The following is a 26,303-nucleotide window of genomic DNA, read 5'->3' as shown; positions in this document are numbered from 1 at the left end:
AACTCTCTCAGCATAGCTGTCGCTATAATCGAGCTATAACCCTCCAGTGGCACAATTTCTGTATCATTAAAGGCCATTTGGATGTGTGAGGAAAATACTACAGTAGTTTTATACTTTGGCTTGCATATTTGCCAACATTTCAGAGCTATAAATAACCATATTTGGAGAGAAAAATAAGGATGCATCTTAAACCAATGTACTTTACAACTAAGGTAGCTTTCTGGAAAAACAGTATGACAAATTAAGAATGCGTGTCAACGTGAAAACTAAAGAGAATACTGTTAATTCCAGGGATTCTTATAAACCTTCTTAATTACTTATTTTCCAAGCACAAACATTTGCTCACTTCCTTTTTGTTATTGTTTTCTCTCCTAACTTGCTTTCTGCTGCCCAGTTTCTACTGGGGATAAACACAAGAAGCAAGCACCATTGAAGCACGTAACAAGCTACTTATGAAAACTGCAGCAAACTTTATTTGCATTCGTTTGAACCAATTATCAGTCTTTCCCAAAAGTTGCTGATGGCTGCACCTTCTTTGCAAGCAAGGCATGTTTAGTTTAAAAGCAGAATATTTGAATGCCATAATTTGTAGGAGAGAACTTTTCTTGATCTTTTAATTGCCTGAAGACTGCTAGCAGACAATTAAAGTTCTGTAAGAACAGTAAGTGAACGAGAGCACAGAAAATTAAATAAACATTTATTGCCTCTGAACAAAGCAGCTGCCTACACACTTTCCAGGAAGGCACATCAGTCTTCTGCAGAGGCTCTGACTTTTTCTCTCTTGGTAGATAGACAGCTGAACTGGAGCACCTAATACCATGGTTGCAAAGGGCTAACACAATCCTTGGGTGTATACATCGGAAAATACTGAGCAGGAACAAAGAGATGATATTTCAATAATCAGGCCCACTGATGGGGTGGAGGGGAAGGGTGGCAAATGGGCAGTTGCCCTGGGGCCTGGCATTTCAAAGGGGCCTGGATCTTCAGCTGCCACTGCTGCCACTATTTCACTATTCAAATTCCATGGCAGCTCTGCTCTGAGCAGCTGTGAGGAGAGGGGAGCCTGCACCACAGTCTGAGAAGTGCTAAGGGCTGACTGCCATAGGCCCCGCCTCTTTCACCTTTGGCCCCACTCCTTCTGAAGGCATGGAGCCAGGCTCTCATCCCACCTTCCTCTGGGGCCCCACCGTGGCTGTTGTCCCTGCTGACCATAATATGTAGCATTGACAAGACCATTGGCAAAATATCATGTGATAGTCACCCTTTAAAGAGGATATTGAAAAATTGGAGAGGGTTCAATGAAAAGCCGCAAGAATAATTTGAGATCTGGAAAACACTTTACAAGGAAAGATTTCAGGACTTCCACCTATTTAGCTCATTGTACAGAACGTTAACAGGCAACACAATCACGGTAGAGAAGTTGTCAGATAATCAGGGCTCTTTAAATTAGCAAATATCCAATTTCAGGAAATTACAACTGGAAATCAGGCACAAATTTTTAATAACGAGACTAATTAACCACTGGAACAGATTATTGTAGGATGTGGCAGAGCCACCATCACTTGAAGTCTTTACATTAAGGCAGGGTATGTTCCTAAAACAGATGGTTTAGTTCAACCACAAGTTATTGGAATTTGATGCCGGAAATGCTGGGAGAAATTCTACAGCCTGTGTTATACAGTCAGTCAAGATGATCCGAGCAGTCTCTTTGGATTTTAAAAGCCACAATAGTTTCGAAACAAGTTCTAACATAAGCGTTCAAGGCTATTTTTTCCTCTTACATTTACAGGGAACACATACATAATGCCGACAGACCTGAGGTGCTGGCACCAGAGATAACACCTACAAGCATACGGTCTAAAGCCCTGCACTCTACCACATGAGCTAAAGGCCAGCTGGCTCCCAGCCAAGGCTGTAGAGCAGAGACTTCAGTCACCCTAGATGAGGTCTCAGTGCCTTTGGGTACTACACATATAAAATAGCATACAGGCCTGAGCTCTATAACTCCATTCTCAGGTACAATTAAGCAGTGACTATAATGCACTGCAAAACAAACTGTAAAGATCTCAGCAGTGAGGCAGCAGTACTACTGAAATGTCTGGACATTCCTAGCTCTGTAACATCGCATGCTGAATTGTTCCATTTAAAAATTATGCCACAGAAAAACTGCTTTTAAGCTTCTTTGTTGTTTCATTTGCTACTATGCAGTCCAGTACTTCATAATCAATTATACTCTTATTCACAATATTCTGTGTTTCATCTGCAGTTTACTAGGGTAGAATCACTCAGCCACAGGTCTACAATTGCCCAATAACCACTCTATAAAATAAATCAAGGTTTCCTGAGGCTGTGAGATATATTTATAGTGACACCTCAACTCATTCAAGACAATTTATAAAACCTAGTTTAAACATATTAAAGTAATTCTCTGTTTAGTTTCACTCACAAGGTTAACAGAAAGACCAGGATATCCTTTGAAGAATTTATGTGCCTGAGGCTCACTCAGCCCACCACACAACAGATCACTGAAAATCAGCAACTCAACAAAACATTTGAATTGCAAATACCTCTAATGTATTTTAGGCCAATATGGACCTCATAGTAATTAGGTGAGAAGATTTAATATTGCTTAAACTTCTTTTAGGCTGAGAACTGGGAGCTCCACAAAATAGTGATGAACTACTGAGCCTTTCACTTCTAGGCAACCAGTTCACTCAGGTCTGGTTGGTAGTCTGTGTGAAATAACAGAGTAACCTGAGTAAATTCTTAAAATTCTAGTGTCCATATCATGACAGAAGGCTTGTCTGCACCTACTGGAGATTGATGTGCTGGCGATCAATCTTCCAGGGTTCGATTTAACAGGTGTAGTAAGGCCCCACTAAATCAAACACTGATGGTGCCTCTGTTGACCCCAGTACTCCACCAGGTCATAAGGAGTAAGGGAAGTTGATGAGAGAGTTTCTCCCATCAGCCTCCCACAGTGGGGATGCCTCAGAAATTTGACCTAAGGTACATTGACTCCAGCTACACTGTTCTTATAGCTGGAATGGCTTTTCTTCGGTCAACTTTCTCCAGTAGTGTACACCTGGCCAGAGAAGCCAATTAATGAGTGGGTAATGAGAACATTGTAATGATGCAGACACTGTATACTGTGGTGACCTATACACTAGGTTGACAGACTAATGGAAGAGCAGTCTGTCTGTTCCCAATATATACTAAAATACAAAAAGGGCTGAATGAAATTTTTCTCCAAAGTAACCACTTTGAAAAACCATGAAGAACTGGGCTGCATTCTCAGCAGTTCCTACATCAAAAACTTAGAACTGAGTTCCTGCCATTTACAATAACTATGAAATAAGAATGTTTATTTGGGGTGCAATAACCCATGAAGGTTTTATTTATTTTTAAATATAGTTGTGATCTTGTGAGGGAGCAGAGAAAAAAGGTCCTGGCACATCAGGGGTTAAAGAAAGCATGTGTTGCCAGCTAACTTGCTCCACTCTACCTGCTGACAATACCAGATCTGTGGAGGGGTGGGAAGAACAGGAAGGAGTCTGGCTCGGTCTGGGGCTGAGTTGTGAGAAAGCAGGAGGTTGGTTTGACAGTCTGAGGGCTTGCATCAGAGCCTGCCAACTCAAGTCAGTCTCCACCTCTACCTGCTTGGTAAAAGAGGAGGGGACCCTACAGAGAAACCCCAGCTAAGGGGAATCTGGACCCTGGGGCCACACCCCAGACATAAGGGAACTGGGTAAGGAGTGATCTGGGACCCCAGGGTCAGGAACAAAGTCGGGGGAGAAAGTGGCCATTCTTCCCTGCTTTCCACCCCACCAACTCAGCAATGTAGTGACTAGGCTACTTGGCCTCCAGGGACCCAACCACAGATCTAAATTGTGATTTGTGTTACACATCCACATAAGGAAATGAAGGATGGATGGAGATGGTTGGGGATGGGGGTAGGGGAAATAAGTGGTGTCATGGCTGTTCCACCAGCTGTGTTGGTAGAGTGGGTCAAAAAATCTTCCCTTGGAGCAAAGGGGAAGCAGGGAGGGAACTAAGGCACCGAGGCAAAGTGCCTCCTGAAGCTATTCCTAGACTATGCAGCACCCATGTTTCCAGGCTATGCCTGAAGATTTAACCTAGTCCAGTGGTTCCCAAACTTTTCGGCATCACACCTCCCCTTTTGATTTGTGAGGAACCCTCATGCCGCTCCCACCTCTTATTTACCATCATCCAACCTCCCTTTTACCAAAAAATTCAATTCGTAATTTAACTTCATGTAAAAATGTTATTTAAAATGAAAAATAAGCACAAATAGTTTTTCTTGGCCCCTTGAGGGTGCCTGGTGCAGCCCCATTTGGCCACTTCCTGAGCCCCGTGCCAGCCACCAGAGCTGCCCCGCACCATCTGCCTGCCCGCCTCGGACCTACGCTGCCAGAGTCACCCACCCGAGCCCAGCACTGCTGGGACCAGCCCCTCTCCCGCCTGCCAGCTGCTGGGGCCAGCCACCTGCCCCAGCCCCACACTGCCCCAGCCATGCCCGGGCCAGCCCAAGCCATCCAAGCCCCACATTGCTGGGACCAGCCGCCCACCTGCCTGCACAAGCCCCACGCTGCTGGGGCCTGCCACACGCCCGCCAGCCTGAGCCCCATGCGGCTGGGGTTGCGGGGCTAAAAATAACAGGGAACAACGTTTGGTCACAGGCTGAAGCCCAGCCTCTGACAGTGGGAGATTCTCAGAGCTCAGGCGCCAACCTGAGCCTAAATGTTGATACTGCTATTTGATAGCCCCACAAACCTGAATCACTTGGCCCACGCTCAGACTTGGTGCCATCAGTGTAAACCTAGGTTCTACATCCAGCAAGCATGAACAAACAAACCCTTTTTATATTCTTTTCAGTCAAATTCTGCATCTTCTTCCTCACAAGGAGTACTATAAATATCATAAAACCATATACATTGGGCCAACTGGACTTACATATCAGGTGGGAAAATGGGCTAATTGTAACAATCACAAAAGCAAACATTGTACTTTTCTGACTCCAAACACCTATGTGCCTCTCTGGACTGACAATAGTAGAAATAAATTTGGAATGCAGCTCAAATTACTGTTTCAACCAGAATAAGATGAATTCAGTATCTGGAGAAAGCTTTTATAACCCAAGTAAATATTTTCTGCTCTATAATTTTCTTTTAAAGGTAATGTTGTTCAAAACTGAATTGTCTTTGACACACATATAAAAGAAAAAGGTCACAGAATCAGAGGAACCCCTTTATCCAGACTCCCACAGAGCAGGAGTAGAAACAAGATTTTTAATATCAGTAACTTTTACATTCAAATTCGACACATTAACACATGGTTTGAACCGGGATGGGAATTTTCTGGGCTGGGTCACTATAGGGGCTCGTTTGCATACTTCGCTTAATCTAATTCTTGACTCCCTCCCCTTTCTGCCCCTCTACTCTCTGATTTGCTCACCTTGATCTTTTTTTTTCTGATTTGTCCACCTTGATTACTGTCTTTTGGTTCTCTGTGCCTTAAATATTGAGTCTGTTCTGTTATGGCTATGGTCTGAAGTGGGTCTGTCCCACGAAAGCTCACCCAATAAATTATTTTGTTAGTCTTTAAAGTGCTACTTGACTGCTTTTTTGTTTTAATAGACTTACAGTAGAGTGTTGGCTTCCCTTTTAAAGAAACATGACAAGGAAAAGCTGAGAGTTTCATCTTATAAAACATAAAGCTGTTCTATTTGTTCTGCTGCCAGGAGCTTATCAAAATGACCTCCCTAGAAATTCCACTGGTAATTTCATATCAGACTTCCAGGGATTCCCTGGACCATTCAGCAACCTTTCCTCAGTTACCTGCAACACATCTATGAGGATGTTAAAAAGCCCTGCATCCTTATGGTCACAACCCACTTCCCTAAAAAATTATTCAAGGTACATGCCAGAAAATTTTCAAGATGGGGAGAAATTGTTCCTTCTATTCTGTCAAGATTTCCCACAGTGACTAACAGCTAGCCACACCATGCTGTACAACAGAGTTCCTAACTCTAGTGAATGAGATGTGTAAATTGTTTACCAAGAAACAAGAAGCCTGTGTCATTACAACCAAAGAAAAGAGCAAATCAGCTGAACAGCTGCCACACTGGCTTCTGATATATATATATAGATAGATATATATATACATATAGATAGATAGATAGATAGATAGATATTTGTGCTTTCATTGGCACTCACCTAAAAGTAACAAAATCATATCTTTGTAGCACTAGGAAAAAAAACTAGCAGCTACCTGAGCTTTTACTGGTGCTGTGTTAGTGTAGATATAAAAATATTTTTAAATTAATCTTGACTTTCAATTTGAAAGAATAACCAGCCAGCAGCATACCAATTGTTACCTCAGGATTGTATTTACATGCATTCCTCAAAACCACATAGGCTGGTAGCTGCTTTTAGCCACATTCTGCACCAAATACTCTTCTGATGTGAAGCTGTGCAGACATTTACTATTTGTTGCATATTTATTTGGGGTACAGGGTTCTAGTTAAAGCAACTGTTAATTGCAGAATGATGGTCTTGTAGTTATGGTAATTTACTAGGATTCTGGACATGTGAGTTCACCTCCCAGTTTTGCACTGTACATCCTCTGTGACCTAGAGTAAGTCATTTAATTGTTCTGTGGCTCTGTTGCCTACATTTGCAAAATACAGCATAGCCACAACTTACATGATTTCAACTTACACATTTCTTGCAGTAACGCAAATTGAAATCATGAGTCGTGGGGAGACAGGAATCAGGTAACAGCCTGGCTCCTGGCTCCCCTCCGCTTGTGGGAGCCTGGAAAGTGACCAGCGCTGCTTCACTAGTCAGTTTCCTGCCTCCTGTGAGTGGTGGGAAGCCCAGAGCCAGGCACAGCAGTGCTGGTCAGTTTCCCAGCTCCTGTGAGGGGCAAGGAGCCAGGAAACTGACCAGCATGGCTGCTCCTGGCTCTGGGCTCCCCACCACTCACAGGAGCAAGGATCTAGGTGCAGTCAAGACCAGGGCACCTGAAGGCAGCAGGGCCCCCCCACACTCAGTCCCGACTTCTGTGAAATTTGACTTGTGTGGTTGCCCAGGAACACAACCTATGTGTAAGTCAGGTGTCTACTGTAATAATAATCCTTCCTTTCTGCTGCCCTTAGCCCATCTATTTAGACTGAATGCTGTTCAGGACAGAGATTGTCTCAGGCTACAGGCATACTATGGAGCTGAAAGAGGCACAGCTGTCCCCTGGTAGCTATAAGCTCTCCAGCATAGCCATTCTACACCAGAGCTCTCTTCCACCAACTTAATCAATCTACCCCAAATGTGTGGTGGTAGGTATGTTGGTGGGAAAAGTTCTGTCACTAACATAGCACTCTCCATGCCAGCACTTAGGTCATTGCCACATACGTCTTGCTGGGGCTAGGGGGAGTGGCTTATTCACACCCCTGAATGACATAAGCTATACCAACACAAGCAGTAATGTAGACCTATCTTTCTTGTGTATACACCAGTGTTTCCCAATTTAATTTGCCCACAGAATCCTTTTAAACTGGAAAGAATTTTGCAGGACCTCTAGTAACAGTCTTACATATGACTTAACCCCTCTCAGCCCTAAACCCGCGCCCCTCCCCATCCCCAGAATTAACCCACCTCAGCCTCAGACTGGCCCCAGGACTAACCCATCCAGCCCAAGAGGCCCCCAGCCTAACCCTGCTTGAACAAACTCCACCCATGCTAATTCATCCCATTACTTCACCCAACATGGCAGACAAACCTACTTTAGTTACCACTGCTCCTCCGACTCTAGTCCCAATGGCAACGCAAGAGGCAAGTCACAGCCAATGAAAGGTGAGGAGGATGCAGGAACTGCAGGATACGTCTGGCTCCCCTTCCAGATAGTCATTGGCACCCCTTGCCCTGCCTGCATTGCGCGCACACTGGCAAGCGAGGGGCTCTCTGCAGCTCCCTGCCCTGCCATCACTGAAATAATGGAACTAATTTCAGTTGGTTTAACAGCTGGATCCCTCCTGCCACCCTGCCAGCTGTTAAATCAATTAAATTTAGTTCTACTGTTTCAGTGGCGGCAGGGCAGGGAGCTGCCAAGCAGTCAGTGGTGGCAGCGTCCAGAGCCACAAATGACTCCTTAGAGCTGCATGAGGCTCTGAAGCTGCAGGTTGCTGACCCCTGATCGATTTCTCATGGAATCCTTATTTTTACTTCGCAGAACCCTGGGGTTCCATGGAATACTGTTTGGAAAACACTGATATACACAACAGGGTTCAAATCTCAGTGTGGAATTCTAGACATTAACAAGGCACAAATAATCTAATTACTATTATTTCTTCGGGGCAATTTTTACAGCAAAAGCATTTGATTCTTCCTGTTGAATTACTCAACACTGAGCTCCATAAGTGCACAAGCGATTCTCTAGGCTAATTCAGAATCCCATTCCAGGGCTAATTGCTGTTACTTTTACCCAAGAACCCAGGCACTTGTATCATTCAAATGGAAACTGAATTGCTGCAAAACTGTCATGACACTAGAGTTGATTGACAAAAGGCAACACTCGGTTCTGAATGTAACAAAACATACTCATTAACATTAAAAAGGCTGCCTTAAGCAACAACAAATTGTCATTGGTTTTGGCTCATACAAAAAGAATCACAAGAGATTCTCAAATCTTAGAGAGAGAAAAACTTTGTAAGAACAACCCACACCTGTTAAGGATGACATACCAAGAACATTATATTTTATAACTGGAAAAAAAAAAACAAATCCCAAGCTAACACTTTGTACAGTCTTTCAGCCCAGAGGAAAATTTTGTATGCACTTTACAAAGCCCACAAACCAAAGGAAGTATAATGGAAATAGTGACACAACCTCCACTATAGCTGTGCAAACATAACACAAACAATCAGATTTCAGAGCACTCAAAGGGAAGGCTCCCTCAGCAGAACAATGGTCCCTTTTAGTTTCTCTTTATCCAGGTTGCTAATTAAACAAGTAGCCTGGCAATTCTGGCTTGGAAAAGTCCTCAATCATGTAACGTGAAGGCCTGATGTCATGTTGGAGCAACTTAAGCAAACACACCAGTCAGCTGCTACAAATTCTGCAGAATATTCCATTTTAACCACCCAAGCTTCCTTATGTTACAGTGGGTCTGTCCCACGAAAGCTCACCTAATAAACCATTTTGCTAGTCTTTAAAGTGCTACCTGACTGCTTTTTGTTTTGATAGGCTATGTCTAGACTGCAGGTGCCTGTTAACAAAACTTCTGTCGTCAGATGTTTTGCCACCAAAGCGTATGTCCAGACTGCAGATCTCTTGGAAGAAATCTGCCAAGCATGAGCGTTCTATCGACATCTCTGTACACCTTGTTCCAAAAGGAGGAAGGGTGTCTCTACAGAGGGAGTTTTTCCAACATTTGGCCTGGTGTGGATGAGACAAATGTCAGAAAAGCCTCTCTTGACAGAAGTGTTGGCAAGAGATACGAAAATGCAGCGCGCAATTTGCATACCTTTTGCCAACAGTTTTCGACAATCTAGACACAGCCTGTCAGACACCTGCACACATAGTATCAAGAGCCAAATGCAAGTGCAATAAAAGGCCTGCAGATAGTACATGGGAATTCTGATATAAAATCTTAGTCCCTGGATCCATCTTTAATGAAGCTTTTAAAGTATGTATATGCTATTTCAGTGTTTTTGTTTGCATGTTCTCTCACTTGGAAGCTGGGACAGGAGGAAAAAAAATTGTTGCATCCCTGGATCTTTTTGACTCTTGCCATCTGCAAAGCGGCAGCTGTCGGAACTTTTTGAAACAGCCTTGTCAGAATGCTGGCTGGAAATTTACGGTATGATAAAATGTGTCAATTTAGCATCATGGCAGCATACAGAAAAATTGTACTTCAAGACACTAACTGATCAACAGATTCAAAAGCAGAAATTACAAATACTTATAAAATGGGCACCAAGATGGCAAAATCAAGGCAGTAGTAGTAGTAGGCATCCTTCAGTCTGCATAGACTATGGATCGCGCCCTTTATAGTTTCAATTGAGGACTTCATTTACAGCATCTACTGTGACTATGAAGACCCACACGAGAGTGACAGTCCTTGCTGCATCTCTTGCAGATGTGGTGGGTGTCTGGCAAGTCCTTAGTGTGCTTTCTGTGTGCTCGCTTCTCCTCTGCTAGCTGTCTGATCCTCATCTCGCCCTTCTGAAGGCCCTTGTGTAACCCCTGCCTCCATCTGCTGTGGTCGTCCGCTAGTTCTTCCCAGTTATCCAGCTCAATGTCTACCTCTCTGAGGTCTCTCTTGCAGACATCTTTGTAGCGCAACTGGGGGCGTCCGGGAGGTCTTTTGCCAGAGGCTAGCTCACCATACAGGATGTCTTTTGGAATCCTTCCATCATTCATCCTGTGGACGTGGCCAAGCCAGCGGAGCGGACGCTGCCTGAGGACGGTGTGCATGGTTGGGATTCCAGCTTGCTCGAGGACGGCAGTGTTGGTCACTCTGTCCTTCCATGATATTCCAAGGATGCTCCTGAGGCAGCGCAAGTGGAAGACGTTCAGCCTCTTTTCCTGGTGGGCATACAGGGTCCAAGTCTCGCTGCCATAAAGGAGGTTGCTGAGGATGCAGGCTCTGTAGACTTGCATTTTGGTGTGAGTGTACAGCTTGTTGTTATTCCACACTCTCTTGCTGAGTCTGGACAGAGTTGTGGCCGTTTTTCCGATCCTCCTATTTAGCTCAGTGTCCAACGACAGGGTGTCAGTAATGGTGGACCCGAGGTAAATGAACTCGTGAACGACCTCTAACGTATAGTTGTCAATGCTGATTGATGGGGATTCAGCAACATCCTGACCGAGTACGTTTGTCTTCTTTAGGCTGATGGTAAGCCCAAAGTTCTTGAACGCTTTGGAGAACTGATCCAGCAGTTTTTGAAGCTGGTCTTCTGTGTGAGACACTACAGCAGCATCGTCTGCAAACAGCATGTCTCTGATGAGGACTTCCCGCACCTTAGACTTAGCTTTCAGCCTTGCAAGGTTGAACAGTTTCCCATCAGATCTTGTGTGCAGCAAGATGCCCCGTTGAAGATCCAAAGGCGTGCTTCAGGAGGAGTGCGAAGAAGATCCCGAACAATGTCGGAGCAAGCATGCATCCTTGTTTGACGCTGCTCCTGATTCTGAAAGTATCCGATAATGCACCGTCATATTGGATGGTTCCTCTCGTGTCTTCGTGCACACGCGTCTGCTGAGGGAACTTGCTTTGGTTTTGGGGTCAGGACTTTAGCAACTCACCCTACACAGCAACAGACAGAATGTGGAAAGGTTGGGAAGTGTTAAGCATGGTTCCTTAAGTGCTATAGGAACTGGAGTTCAACAGCTGCCCAGAATGTGCTGAGCACAGGGTGAAACTCAGCCACACCATTCTGAGCCAGAGTTGTTGTCCTGTTGCTTTCACATAAACACTCAGAGAAAGCATACTGATAGGTGGAGTTGGGTAAGGCCAGAAACCTGGTAGTTACATGAAACCTTACGCATGTCAATTAGGTGCACAGCAACCACACTGCTCCATATAAGTTACCACAAGTTTCACCTCTAGTACCTCCTTGCAACAGTTTGCACAGTGTCAAGAGTCAGGATTCTGGAAAGCACAATGTGAAGCACAACACCAATTCCTTTCGAAATGGACACAGTCTGATTTCCAACAGCCATGTATCTTGTTCCCCTTTACAGTCTCCTTAGTAATCACTACAGGAATGTATGCACACTTGTGTGTGCTGCAAGAGATATTTCCCTGTGGAAAGTAGAGCCATGAAGATCAGCAGTTCTCACTGAGCAAGCCCTATTGTAATGCACACAAGGCAGAGCTACAGCATTAAGGAAGAGCCCCCAACTCAGGCTTCTTGCCCTGTAAGAAAGTGACTACTGTATACCATGCAGAGCCAGATGGTTGCTGGAATGGCTTTCTACTGGCTTCATGTATCAAGAAGCCAGTAAGCACCATGCCCATTATACTCGGCAGCTACTTCGTTTGCTCTGCCTCCTAGTTCTAGCTCCAGAGCTTGGCAGGATCTAGCCCTAGAAGACTGAGGGCCTGTTCCAATAGCCAAGGATACCATTGGGAGACTTTTTATTGACTTCAATGGCAACGAATGGATGACGCAGACACTGCGTCTACCGAACCTTAAATCAATGTGATTTCACTAAATACTGTAACATAATATAAAATAATCAGGACCCAATTTTGCCCTGGCATACAAGTACTATTGATTTCAACAGGATCCCTGGGGTGTATTCAGAGGCAGAATGTGGCATTATTCTGAAGGTACTGCAGATTCCAAACAATAGAAGCTTTTCCAGGGCTGTTCAGACAGATTCGGCCTCTCTGATGCTCTGTCTAGTAACGCACCATATTAAATATAGAACCCAGGAATAGAAACAGAAATTCTGTCCCATGCAACCCACCCTCACACACAGCTTGTGATTCAATGTTTCAATAAAACATATGGAAATTAAACATAGGGACCATAAAAAGAACACACAAGCAAATCTTTTCTTCTGTATTTGTGCAACCCAAACTGAATAAAGCATTCCATAATCTCAGTACATTTACACAGGGCCAACACCACCAGTCTCCAAATGAAACCTAAATTAAGGTATCTGTTCACATCCTATTGTGCTGAATCTGACAGAATTGATACTTGCAGTCCAAGTTTTACCCTTCTGTGGCAGAACGACGACAGGGGTGTAGCCTCAAGCCATCAAAACGACACGGACCAGGAGTATGGTGCAACTCCCACAGAGTTCAAACCCAGATCAGGTATTATGTTCCACCTTCACATTCATTCCAGGGTCCTGCTCACCAAAGCTGTGTCTACACGTGCACGCTACTTCAAAGTAGCGGCACTAACTTCGAAATAGCGCCCGTCGCGGCTACACGCGTCGGGCGCTATTTCGAAGTTAACTTCGACGTTAGGCGGCGAGACGTCGAAGTCGCTAACCTCATGAGGGGATCGGAATAGCGCCCTACTTTGACGTTCAACGTCGAAGTAGGGACCGTGTAGACGATCCGCGTCCCGCAACGTCGAAATTGCCGGGTCCTCCATGGCGGCCATCAGCTGGGGGGTTGAGAGATGCTCTCTCTCCAGCCCCTGCGGGGCTCTATGGTCACCGTGGGCAGCAGCCCTTAGCCCAGGGCTTCTGGCTGCTGCTGCGGCAGCTGGGGATCCATGCTGCAGGCGCAGGGTCTGCAACCAGTTGTAGGCTCTGTGTATCTTGTGTTGTATAGTGCAACTGTGTCTGGGAGGGGCCCTTTAAGGGAGCGGCTTGCTGTTGAGTCCGCCCTGTGACCCTGTCTGCAGCTGTGCCTGGCACCCTTATTTCGATGTGTGCTACTTTGGCGTGTAGACGTTCCCTCGCAGCGCCTATTTCGATGTGGTGCCGCGCAACGTTGAAGTTGAACATCGACATTGCCAGCCCTGGAGGACGTGTAGACGTTATTCATCGAAATAGCCTATTTCGATGTTGCTACATCGAAATAAGCTATTTCGATGTAGGCTTCACGTGTAGCCGTAGCCCAAGAGTGACAGAGTGGCTGCCCTTGCTTGCCCATGCCCAGTGCACTCTGTAAACCACTGCCTCTGACAGAATTCCACCAAGCCTAATGGGAAAGCTAATTCTGCTTTGGGCAGCATTAAGGACTGCAGGTGTTTGGTGGGAAAAAGCTAGGGTGATTCTTCGTCCAGTTTTCCCTGGGGCAGTCCCTTAGTTAAGCTGTCCCACAGATTTTTTTAAGAAAATGAGCAAATTGTCCCATATTTTGTGGGGCTCTGCTCCCCGGCACACAGTGTCTCAGGGAGACAGCCTCTGCTGCCATTGAGCCCCAGTGCAGGGCAGCTGCTAAGTTCCCTGGCATCCTGTGCAACCCACTGCCAGGGACCTCCTCTGTGAGGAGGTTGCCCTGTTACCTGGTGCCCTGTGCCTCAGGACAGCAGCTCCGGCTGCAGGAGAGCTCCTCCATGTGGAAGCTGCCCAACGTCCTGACACCCCATGGTGTCAGTTCCCATTGCCAGCAAAGCTCTGCCATGGGGCAATGTGGTCACTCTAGACAAAACCTATGTGGGGAGAGTGAGGGAAAGAAGCTGCAAAGGGCAGCTCTCCCCAGCACTTCCCTCCACCATTGCCTGGTCTTGCCTTCTGAGAATGTGTGTGTCAAGGAGGAAGATGGGGCAGGGAGAGGGCACCCCCCACAGGTGCAAAAACAGTGACTAGGTGAACCCTCTGCAGCTTTTCTCCCCTTTGCTCTATGCACTGGGATAACAGTGTATGGGCTGGAGAGTTTAATTCAAGCTGGGTGGCATGACTGTGTGATGGTAAAGCTTATAGATTTGCTAGTCACACACAGACCTCAATTTCTAGTTTCAGATTATACAGCTCTTTTAATCATTAAAGCAATTGGCAAAAACAGGTCCTGATCCGCCAAACAATTAAACACATGCTTAACTTTAAAACCATTTACTTCACTGGGACTAGTGATGGTTTAAATTTAAATGCAGGTTTAAGTATTTGGATCAAAGCCATAATCTAACTAGCCTTCATATTACAGGAAGCACACTGAGAAAGGGTCTCACCAGCCAGACAAAATGCATTTTTAAAAAAAAACTAAGCCACTTATAATAGCTCGCAATTCCCTTTGCCAAAACTGGTAGCCTGTTCAATTATATAAAAGGTGCTCAGAATGCTTGATTGATTAGTTAAAACAAAAAGCAGTCAAGTAGCACTTTAAAGACTAGCAAAATAGTTTATTAGGTGAGCCTTCGTGGGACAGACCCACTTCTTCAGACCATAGCCAGACCAGAACAGACTCAATATTTAAGACACAGAGAAACAAAAACAGTAAGCAAGGAGGACAAATCAGAAAAAGATAATCAAGGTGAGCAAATCAGAGAGTGGAGGGGTGGGGGGGAAGATCAAGAATTAGATTGAGCCAAGTATGCAGACAAGCCTCTATAGTGACTCAGAAAGTTCCCATCACGATTTAAACCATGAGTTAATGTGCCGAATTTGAATATAAAAGTCAGCTCGTCCACTTGTCTTTCTAAAACTGTGCGAAAATTTCTCTTCAGTAACACACATACCTTGAGGTCATTGACAGAATGCCCCATTCCATTAAAATGTTGACTAACTGGTTTGTGGATCTGGAGTGTTTTGATGTCTGTTTTGTGCCCATTGACCCTTTGTCTAAGGGAGTTAGAAGTCTGTCCAATATACAAATCATCTGGGCATTGTTGGCACATGATGGCATATATGATGTTAGTAGAGGAGCATGAGAAAGTGCCCGTGATTCTGTGAGTAACCTGGTTAGGTCCAGTGATGGTATTTCCAGAGAAGATATGTGGACAAAGCTGGCAGCGGGCTTTGTTGCAGGGAAAGGTTCCAGGACTGGTATTCCTGGGGTATAGACTGTGGCTGTTAGAGAGGATCCTCATGAGATTGGGAGTTTGTCTGTAGGAGAGAACAGGCATGTCACCCAGGGCCTTCTGGAGTGTAGCATCCTGATTAAGAATAGGTTGTAGGTCTTTAATAATTCGTTGCAGTGGTCTGAGTTGGGGGCTGTAGGTGATGACCAGTGGTGTTGTGTTCTTGGCTTTTTTGGGCCGATCTTGGAGTAGCTGGTCTCTGGGTATGTGTCTGGCCCTGTTGATTTGTTTTTTTACTTCTCCTGGTGGGTAATTTAGGTTTATGAATATTTGGTAAAGTTCTTGTAGTTTTTGGGCTCTGTCAGTTGGATCAGAGCAAATGCGCTTGTACCTAAGAGCTTGACTGTAAACAATGGATCTAGTCACGTGTGCAGGATGGAAACTAGAAGGGTGTAGAAATGGTTTAAATTGTGATGGGAACTTTCTGAGTCACTATAGGGGCTCATCTGCATACTTGGCTCTATCTAATTCTTGATCTTCCTCCCCACCCCTCCACTCTCTGATTTGCTCACCTTGATTATCTTTTTCTGATTTGTCCTCCTTGCTTACTGTTTTTGGTTCTCTGTGTCTTAAATATTGAGTCTGTTCTGGTCTGGCTATGGTCTGAAGAAGTGGGTCTGTCCCACGAAAGCTCACCTAATAAACTATTTTGCTAGTCTTTAAAGTGCTACTTGACTGCTTTTTGTTTTGATAGTGTATAGACTAGCACGGCTTACTCTCTGATTGATTAGTTGTTGGAGAAAGAGGTGAAGTATTCTGACTTTTCATTACTTCTCCTGATAAATCATAAACTGCAATAAATGCATGTTAAAAACAGTGATATTTTCTCTGTATGCTGACTTTGGAGAACCATTTCAGAAGGCGTTAGTAAATTTAGCCACTACACATTTTAGATCTGAAGGATTTTTGATCGTTTCCTTAGTTGAGAATTCTAAGATCTTCTAATGTAGTTCATGTATTTCATTTTGTCTCCTTAGCTCTTGTTGATTGATAGATAGATAGAATTTTATAGGTAGCTAACCTGCAATTCCAGAGAAAAAGGTTTACAGCTACTGATTTGAAATAAAGAGCTGTCATAATAATGGATCATTAGAGTACACACTTTATTACCTAATAAATAAAATTGTTAGCTTTTAATGTGCTACAGGACTGCTTGTTTGTTTTGAGATTTTTTTGTGAAGCCACAGATTAACACAGCTACCCCTCTGAGACTATTACACATTCAGAAAGAAAACTATCATCTTTTATATACAGAAATTACAGCTACAATGAGTACAAATTTAAGTTGCAGCACAGTGTTTCCTAGGATATAACAAAACTGTGATCCGGACATAAAGGAAAATTCCATGTTCTGGTGCTTATACAAACACAACCACCATGGGATATTGATTCTAAGAACAATTATATTCCCATTTGTATGTATGAAAACAAAAGCAAACACATATAACAGCGCAGTCAGATGAGATTTCATTTACAATAAAAAAAGATTGTGTTGTTCTGTAATTATGTGCTTCTTAACACAGTGTCCTGGCTTTCAACAAGATTTTGTTTTCTATACACTCTTAACTCAGACAAAATTCCTAGTGATTGCAATGGGGATTTTTGTATGACTAAGGGAGGACAATTAATCTCCACATTAAATTAAACCTCAGTTTCACGAAGTGTTTGCTTGGAAGTGTAATATCTAAATGCAAGCTTGGAGATGGAAAAATTGTATTACTCTGAAAGACAACAGTGATACTATGCTGCTATGAATGCAAAGAAAATGCCCCAAACAACTGCAACATTCATCAAACATGCGAGGATAATGGCATCCAAAAGCAAGTAATGGTGTATTTATTGTCTGATTCACTGAGGAATGGATACAAGGCACATGTTTTATGCTATCTATTGAATATTTGTGAAGTGCAACTTAAATATTTGTGCCTGTGCACCATTCAAAAAACAGAGGCATTTTACAAGTGACATAATATTTCATATTCCCAAGCCTTCTTTGCAAATGTTTATTTTCTATATAAAGAGGATTCCCATATTTTCAAAGAAAAATAATCCCAATGAATGCTGAGTGCTCCATTGTGTGCCTGTATTTCTAGAAAAGCAGACTCTGAATGTGATGTTGAGTTCACAGTGATTTAACTGCCAGCACTACGAGGATTCAATTCTCACTACTGCATTAATAGAGACAAGACTGTAAAATCTAATTTGCAATAACACAGGTCTTGGTGGGGGAGGGAAGGCTTCCCAAGTCACAAGGCACAGCAATCTGGAAGAGACGCACTCTCTCACACATTTTCGGGCACCAGAAAGGATGCCTTGCCTTACCTTCCCAGGGAGTAACCACTGACAGCTCAGACCGACAGAACTCCTGTCCAAAATCCTGCTGGAGGGCACTGGAGCAAATTTCCCATGCCCTGATCTCCACTTACTGCGTCCTCACCATAGCAAAAAGTTCCTCTGAAAACATCTCCACCGTGAGTCTGACATGACGATGCCCAGCGCGGCTGTGGCTGCCAGCCCTCCCCTTCCCCTCCTGGGGGCCAGACACGTTTCTCCTCCGCTTCCGAACTGTCACCGTCACAAGGCTCGGCTCGGTAGGCTGTGCTCTGGCCGCTGCAAGCAGCCCCAGCCTCTTCCAAGCAGTTGTGGCTACCCTGGCCCTAGGGCCTTCAGTCAAAACACTTTGGCAACGGACGCGTGAGAAGCCGGCCTCTGAACCTGCCCCTTCTGGGTCTTATTTGGAGGGACAGCAGCAGAGAACGGCAGCGAGGCACTGACATTAGAACGCTACACAGCTGTTTGAGGGAGTCTGCTGCAGGAAATACCAGAAGACTTATCCAACCACATTAGAAAGGGGGAAAAAAGGGGAAGCCTGTAAAATCCGGGCAGGATCCTCGCATTTTGGATTGGATTTTAACAATCACGTTGCACGCTCGCCATTGAATGGGCGCGACAGGGGGAAAATGGCTTTAGGTGAAAAATCAAACAAGGCACATGGGCCAGCTACATGTATAGCAAAGACGTATTGCCCCAGAAGTGCCAAAGACTATTATTCCCAGAAGATGAAGTTTTGGCACTCTAATAAACCTTCCTCTGCTACCCCACAGTTTGAGACTTTCCCTCTCTCAGACTCTGAAAGCCTGCAGAACAGAAAATGGGAGCTGGCTTACGCAGACAAGGGACATGCTACCCCCTATTGGACAATCAATTTCCAAAAGATGCATTTAATTAAAATCTGAAACAACTTGCGGGGGTGGGGGGAGGAGGCGGGAGAAGTGACAGGCCAAGGTAAAAGGAAGCTAAGAGAGAGCAAAGATCTTTATTCTGTGAATAGACAGTTTAAACCAGGGATGGGCAATAATTTTTGATCGGGAGTCACTCCAAGAATTGGGAAAGTGGTCAAGGGCTGCACTCGCCATGACATTATGGAGAAGGTGTGCAATGTGGTACAGAAGCTGGGTGCACAAGAGACCTAGGAATAAGGGCCCAGGCTGCAGGGGAGTGCAGGGTCTGGGAGGAAGCTTGGATGAAGGAGGTGCTTCTTGTGGCCTGGAGCTCAGGTTTGGGCTGTGATCTAGGGCAGGTGGGAGTTGGGACCTAGTGCAGGGGCATGAAGTGGGGAGGGGGGCAGGGCAGAGGAGTGAGATGTAGGGAAGGTCAGGTTGTCAGAGGCAGGTCCTGGCCCAGGAGATTCATGCAGTCAACTCCTGGCCAGCAACCAAACAGGTTTCTCAGGCAAGATCCCTGCTTGCCTGCCATGTGCCTTTGTGAATAGGTACAAGCCTAAGAGAAGGAAGAGAGGTACTTCAAAATAGGCATCTCCCATTGGCCAGAAAGCAGCCAATGGGATTGTGCTATGGGCAGGGACAGCACATGAAGCCTCTTGTCCATTTCCAGGCTCACAAATGCTGTAAGACAAACAGGGCCCCTAGCCTTGTGGCCAATTTTCTGAGCAGCGTGGAGCAGGGCAGGCATGGTTTCTCCAGGCATGGTTTCTCCACCACCTCTCTTCCCCCCCGCCCCCATGGATCTCTACCAAGCATTCTTGAAACTGCAATACCCACCTGAGGAAGTGAAAAAACAGATCAACAGAGCCAGACGTGTGCCACGAAGCCTCTTACTACAGGTCAAGCCCAAAAGAGAAACCAACAGAACACCACTAGCCATCACCTACAGTCCTCAGCTAAAACCTCTACAGTGCACCATCAGGGATTTCCAACCCATCCTGGACAATGATCCCCCACTTTCACAGGCCTTGGGAGGCAGACCAGTCCTTGCCCACAGACAGCCTGCCAACCTGAAGCAAATCCTAACCAGCAACTATACATCGCACCACAGTCACCCTAACTCAGGGACCCATCCATGCAACAAACCTCGTTGCCAGCTCTGCCCCCATATCTACACCAGCAACACCATTAGAGGACCTAACCAGATCAGCCACACCATCGTGGGTTCATTTAGCTGCACATCTACCAATATAATTTATGCCATCATGTGCCAGCAATGCCCCTCTGCTATATACATCAGACAAACTGGACAGTCTCTACATAAAAGAATAAATGCACGCAAATCAGATATCAGAAATGGCAATACACAAAAACCCCTAGGAGAGCACGTCAATCTTCATTAACGATTTAGATATTGACATAGAAAGTACACTTATTAAGTTTGCAGATGATACCAAGCTGGGAGGGGTTGCAACGTCTTTGGAGGACAGGGTCATAATTCAAAAGGATCTGGATAAACTGGAGAAATGGGCTGAGGTAAACAGGATGAAGTTTAATAAGGACAAATGCAAAGTGCTCCACTTAGGAAGGAACAATCAGTGTCACACATACAGAATGGGAAAGGACTGCCTAGGAATGAGTAGAGCAGAAAGGGATCTAGGGGTTATAGTGGGCCACAAGCCCACTATATGAGTCAACAGTGTGATGCTGTTGCGAAAAAGGCAAACATGATTCCAGGATGCATTAACAGGTGTGTTGTGAACAAGACACGAGAAGTCATTCTCCTGCTCTACTCTGCGCTGGTTAGGCCTCAGCTGGAGTATTGTGTCCAGTTCCGGGCACCGCAGTTCAGGAAGGATGTGGAGAAATTGGAGAGGGTCCAGAGGAGAGCAACGAGAATGATCAAAGGTCCAGAGAACATGACCTATGAAGAAAGGCTGAAAGAATTGGGCTTGTTTAGTTTGGAAAAGAGAAGATTGAGGGGGGACATGATAGCAGTTTTCAGGTATCTAAAAGGGTGTCATAAGGCAGAGGGAGGGAACTTGTTCTACCCTGCCTCTGAGGATAGAACAAGAGGCAATGGACTTAAACTGCAGCAGGGGAGGTTCAGGTTGGTCATTAGGAAAAAGTTCCTAACTGTCAGGGTGATCAACCACTGGAACGAATTTCCAAGGGAGGTGGTAGAATCTCCATCACTGGAGATATTTAAGAAGAGGTTAGATAGATGGCTTTCAGGGATGGTCTAGAGGGTGCTTGGTCCTGCCATGAGGGCAGGGGGCTGGACTTGATGGCCTCTCGAGGTACCTTCCAGTCCTACTCTTCTATGATTCTATGAATCTCCCGGGCCACACAGTAGCAGACATAAAAGTTTCTATCCTACAGCAAAAAAATTTCAAGACCAGATTCCAAAGAGAAATTGTTGAGCTACAATTCATCTGTAAATTCGACACCTTCAGCTCAGGATTAAACAAGGACTGTGAATGGCTGGCGAAATACAAAAGCAGCTTCCCCTCCCTTGGTGTTCACACCTCCAGATCAACTGCTGGTAGTAAGCCTCATCCTTCCTGACTGAGCTAACCTTGTTATCCCCACCCTTGCTCTGGCTTATTTATACCTGGCTCTGCAGATTTCCATGACCAGCATCTGATGAAGTGAGTCTGTGCTCATGAAAGCACATGCTCAAAATTTTCTGTTAGCCTATAAGGTACCACAGGACCCTTCGTTGCTGTTACAGATCCAGACTAACATGGCTACCCCTCTGATACTTGTATACTTAAGGTTAAGCATTTGAGCAGCCTCGCTGAAGCAAATGAGATTGCTTTCATTTTTAAGTTGAGCATGTTTGTGCTGAACTGAGGCCTAAATTCAGCAGGACTTCCCCAGTAACTACAAAATTTTTTAAAGGCTTACTTAGCTTATGAGTCAACAGACATACCAGTAATCTACGGACTTCCAGACACAAATGATTCCTTGAAGAACTGATTGACTTATATGACAGGAAAGTCCCCAAAACTCATTGTTTTGGGAGATCTCAGCATTTGTGCTATGATGCCTCTAGTACTATGGCCCAAAATCCCACTCTGGAATCCAGTCTAGGTCTCCTACATGTATTATGCAATTTAATGCATACTTAAATTCGTGAATACTGTACTCCTGGACTCATACACTGAGAGCAGCTATAGTTACACAGATATCTAAACACCACACCCCTTCCCATTAGCCCTGTGGATCACCAGGGTTCTCTGATGATCAAGAAAGATCAAAGGGATTTGAACTTCAATGGTGGAAATCACAAGAAGAAACAGACTTCAACTAAAGATTTGCCTACAGTCCTGTTTGAAGCAAAGAGATCAGTTTTATCCTCAGCCATCAGTGCCTAAATCATGACTAGAAGAACTTCATGAGTGGAAAATCATTTCATCAACCCTAAAGGCCATCTCTCTACCTAGGCAAGCTTTACACTCAAGAGCTGCCAGCCAATTTCATGGAGAAGAAAAACGAATATAAGATGAGGTCCCTGGCCATCAGGCAACATAGTTCAGAACCAAAACCAGCCTCTCATTTTCCAGTCTTTAGCCCATTCATACAAAAAGAAAGCCCAGCCATATTACAGGCAATCAATGCCAACTCACGAGACTAGGTCCATAGTGCTCATGTTAGTAAAGACACCTGTGATCACCAGAGCTTTCTCCTGACTAGAGCTGAGGAAACAACTGATTTTTCCATTTGGGAGCCAAGCTGAACTCCCCTTCCCACCTAACTGATTTGAACCAAACATAACTGACGTATTTCAGTTTTTCCCACCAAAATGCAAACGGTGGAAACCCAGAATGATATTTTTTCCAGTTTTTCAAAATTATTTCATCAGTCTGCAGTGTTTTTTACCTTCTTGTTATAATGTAGCTACATTTCTAAACACAACAGCCTTTCAATATGAAGAGTTGAAATGTTTTGACTTCTGAAATGTAGTTTCAATTTTCTTTCCAGGCAAAACTTTTCACTGAATTTGACCCAAATTTGTAAATGAAAAAACATCAGTATGCAGTACTTTTGACAGAGGGATAGATTGTGACTTGGCCTATGCACACATGCAGGAGTCAACAGTAGAGAATGGTCCCCTTTTTGACCTCTATAAACCTACCTGAAGGTAATTAGGAGCTCAATCCTGCAAAATATAACGCTTACCACTTTGATGGTACAATGGTACTTTTTCACAACAGTAACGTTATAGGCAGGTCTACACTAGGGGAGAAAGTTGACCTAACATAGGCAATTCCAGCTACAAATAGAGCATACCTTTGATCGACTTTCTCTGCTGTCCCACAGTAGGAGGTTGAGGGGGCTCTGTCCCACAGTAGGAGGTTGGTCTCTGCCCCAGCCTGGGCAGGCAGCTAATCGGAGCTAAGGGGTTGATCCCTTCTCCTGTACTTCAGGACTCTGTCCCCTGCTGTGGGAGGAGGCAGGGACTGGGCTGCTCCATACATTGAAGCTAGGCTTTCTGGTCCCATGCTGCTGATGCCTCCATCTGCATCAGAAGCCCAGGCTGACCTGCAGCTGCTCACAATGGGGTGTGTGAAGACAGTGTAGATGGGGAAAGCCCTTCCCCAGTGCTCTTCTGCACCAGCTGGGGACTGGAGCCAGCCCCAGATAGGCCTGGGCTCAAACTGCTCCAGCTCCAGAACTGCTGTCTGCAGGTGAGGAAGGGAGAACCCTGGGCAGAGGGCTGGGCTGGGCAGTGGCATCATCTGCTGCTGTATGTGGGGCAGAAAGGTGGCAGGGGGCTCAGAGAGCAGTGGCGGGGGGCAGAGGTGCACAGGATGGGATGTGGATGGGGACAGGAAAGGGTGAAGAGGGATGCAGCAAGTTGGAGGGGGCCATGGGGCTGTGGGGTGCCAGAGGGAGGCTGGTGGAACTCACAGGAATCAAGGAACTCAATTTGTTTTCTAAACACTAAATAATAAGCCCCCGAACCTCTCCGAGGCAGATAATTATTATTATATATGACTATATTTACACTTATTTCTGTATATAATTTCAATGATGTTCTGCAAGGGGGATTGTGAAAGGGGAAATACCAAGAGGTCTCTATCATACAGTCAAGCTTCCTCTCTTCTCTGGCCCCAGCCCATCCACCCCAACCCATTTAATGCAGCAGGCCCTGTTTTCCATTGTTTGTAATGTCTTCTCTTTCCTTCTGCACACAAAAGACAGACTTGGGAGGCATTTCTGACTCCACTGAATTTGTTGGGAGTTTTGACTTCAATCTCATCCTTAGCAGCTAAACTGCTACAACCACAGCACAATGTTTGGCACTAGGCAAACATGATCAAATTTATTCTGACCCAGTCCTGGGAGATGTGGTATTATTCCAATTTTAAAGTTAGGGAAAACTGAGGCAGGATGTGCACTTTAACAAACCATACACTTGATTCAGTTCATCTGCTTACAATTTAATCTGATGCACCATTAAAACTCTCTCCCGACAGGCTTATTTGCTGATCCCTGTACCTTTTGTCCTCATCTACTCCCTCTGCTCCTTCCCCCTTCCACAGCCACCCTGTGTTTTGTTTGGGTGAAATATAAACCTCCATCCATTTCCTATTGTACAAAAGACCTGCATTTTATGTATTTTAATCTCACTATTTACCCAATATAGAACAATAAAATAATAGTTGTGGCCACAGTCCTCATTTGTAAGCATGCTACAAGCTTCCATGTGTAATTAAAAAACGGATTAGCTACTGGAAAAATAATCAGATGTAAATATAGTTCCCTATTAAAAAGGAATCTGAGAAGAACCGTTCTGTTGCCACATTTATATCAGTAAAATTAACACAAGGTCTCCGCAGTCATAACCATATTGATCAGACACCACAGAGGAGCTTGCCACCAATGAAAGTAATTTGTCCTCAAGCTAAGCTCATTGCTGATCATGGATCAAAACCAAGAGTCATTTAATCAGTTTACTATCCATAATTTTTAAAACACAGACATACAAAATTAATGAATCAGAAAGATTATGATTTTACCTTTAAACGTCTCCTGATGCAGAATTCATTGGCTAAAATATTTAATGCCATAGCCAGACAGAGAAATCCTTGTTAGCAAATGATATTGTGTGTCTTCAGCGTTCACTAGCAAAAGTGAATGCTAGAATTAACACATTTCTCATTTTGGAAAGCAATGATATTGCTAAATAGGGTTTTAATTGCAAGGTGGCTAGAGCTTGTCTCTGGGGAAGTTAGGAAAACCCCACAAACAACCCTCTTGAAGCCTCTTGAGACACAGCAAGGCCTCTTGCGGCAAGAGGTAGAGGAAAATTTTCACCAAATGAATGTTGATGAAAACTGGAGCTTTATTTAGCAAGCCACGCAGTAACTGACAAATATAGGGAATTCAGCTTTGCAGAGAGTCTCTTGTCATACTGAACAGCATAAATGCAGCATTGTGGTGACAGTATAGCAGGCAATGTGCAATCATACAAAGCTACAGAGTCTCACAGTAACTTGCATTTTGATATTAATGTTTGCTATACTGACTACATTGTGTGTCTCTGCCTCTTGTTGTGTTTCCCTCAGAGATAACAGAGCCTGATTGGGCTTTCTCTCTCAAATACAGGCCATTTTTCAAGCATTTCAGTATTAAGAACTCTTCTCCCAAATTGTATGCTTACATAAATGGTACCACAAGGCAGCTCCTAGTTTTATTTTTTATACTCACCCTTTGAGTTGTGAGATGACATAATTTTAATGCCTGGCTTAAACGTCATTGCTACCTCATGTATTTTTCTGGAGTCCCATGCTTCATGTACCTGTAATGTTACCTGAGTGACTCATGTTTATGTTGGCTTGGGTTCAACTTAGAAAATATTGTGCTACACCTTACAGGCCTTGGCAGCGTAGCTATTACCCAGAGTTCCTGGTCTTCAGTAGAGCAGTCCAGGACAAGGTGGACTATACAAGAAATTAAAGGGTTATTCTTGTTGAATCACAGCCCTGGTCCAGAGGGGCTTCCCCCATTTAGGATAGTGCTATTTGATTATAAATGTCTTATGATGTCATAATCATAAAAAGGTTCAGAAGTCTGAGATGGTTCTGATAAGCCCCTAAAGTCTGAATTCTCTTTGATGCAGAAATTTAGGAACTGCCAGACTGGATCCAATCAAAGGTCAATCTAGTCTAGCAGCCTGTCTCAGGCAGTGGTCACCACCAGATGTTTCAGAGAAGGATGTAGGAGGTTGTGTCAGGCATAACAGTCCCACATTAGTACTGAGAGGGTTAATCCCACTCTTTGGGCTGAAGAGGGCATGTCTCTCACAACCCTGATGGGCATGCTCCAATGGGGCACCAGATATAAAAGGCAGTAGCTGGATAGCTGTAAAGGAAAGATGGAAAGATCTGTGGTGGAGGGTTCTGCTGAAGCCTAGGCAGGAAAGCAGTGCCTGTCCAGGGTGACCCAGAGGGCCTGTTTTGTTGAGGAGCCTGGCCACCCTAACGTGCCATGAATGGCAGCCCCAGGAAACAGGTTAGGAAGCATTCCAAAGAGGTACTTTGCAATCAATTGAATCACTGTGT

General features: G+C 44.6%; 1 protein-coding gene across 3 annotated transcripts in view; it reads right to left on the bottom strand.

The window, feature by feature from the left end:
* Positions 1–18,292, bottom strand: part of OSBPL5 (oxysterol binding protein like 5) — a 243,061-nt gene extending 224,769 nt beyond the window's left edge. For all 3 annotated transcript variants that reach the window (XM_074997785.1, XM_074997784.1, XM_074997786.1), the window contains exon 1: positions 17,828–18,292. The gene's annotated coding sequence lies outside the window, so the exon portion shown is untranslated. The remainder of the gene's footprint in view (positions 1–17,827) is intronic.
* Positions 18,293–26,303: the final 8,011 nt, after the last annotated feature.

This window comes from Carettochelys insculpta, chromosome 6, assembly GCF_033958435.1.
Source record: "Carettochelys insculpta isolate YL-2023 chromosome 6, ASM3395843v1, whole genome shotgun sequence".
Taxonomy (NCBI): domain Eukaryota; kingdom Metazoa; phylum Chordata; order Testudines; family Carettochelyidae; genus Carettochelys; species Carettochelys insculpta.
The sequence above is the reverse complement of the archived record's forward strand: the minus strand, read 5'-3'. Positions and strand labels throughout refer to the sequence as shown.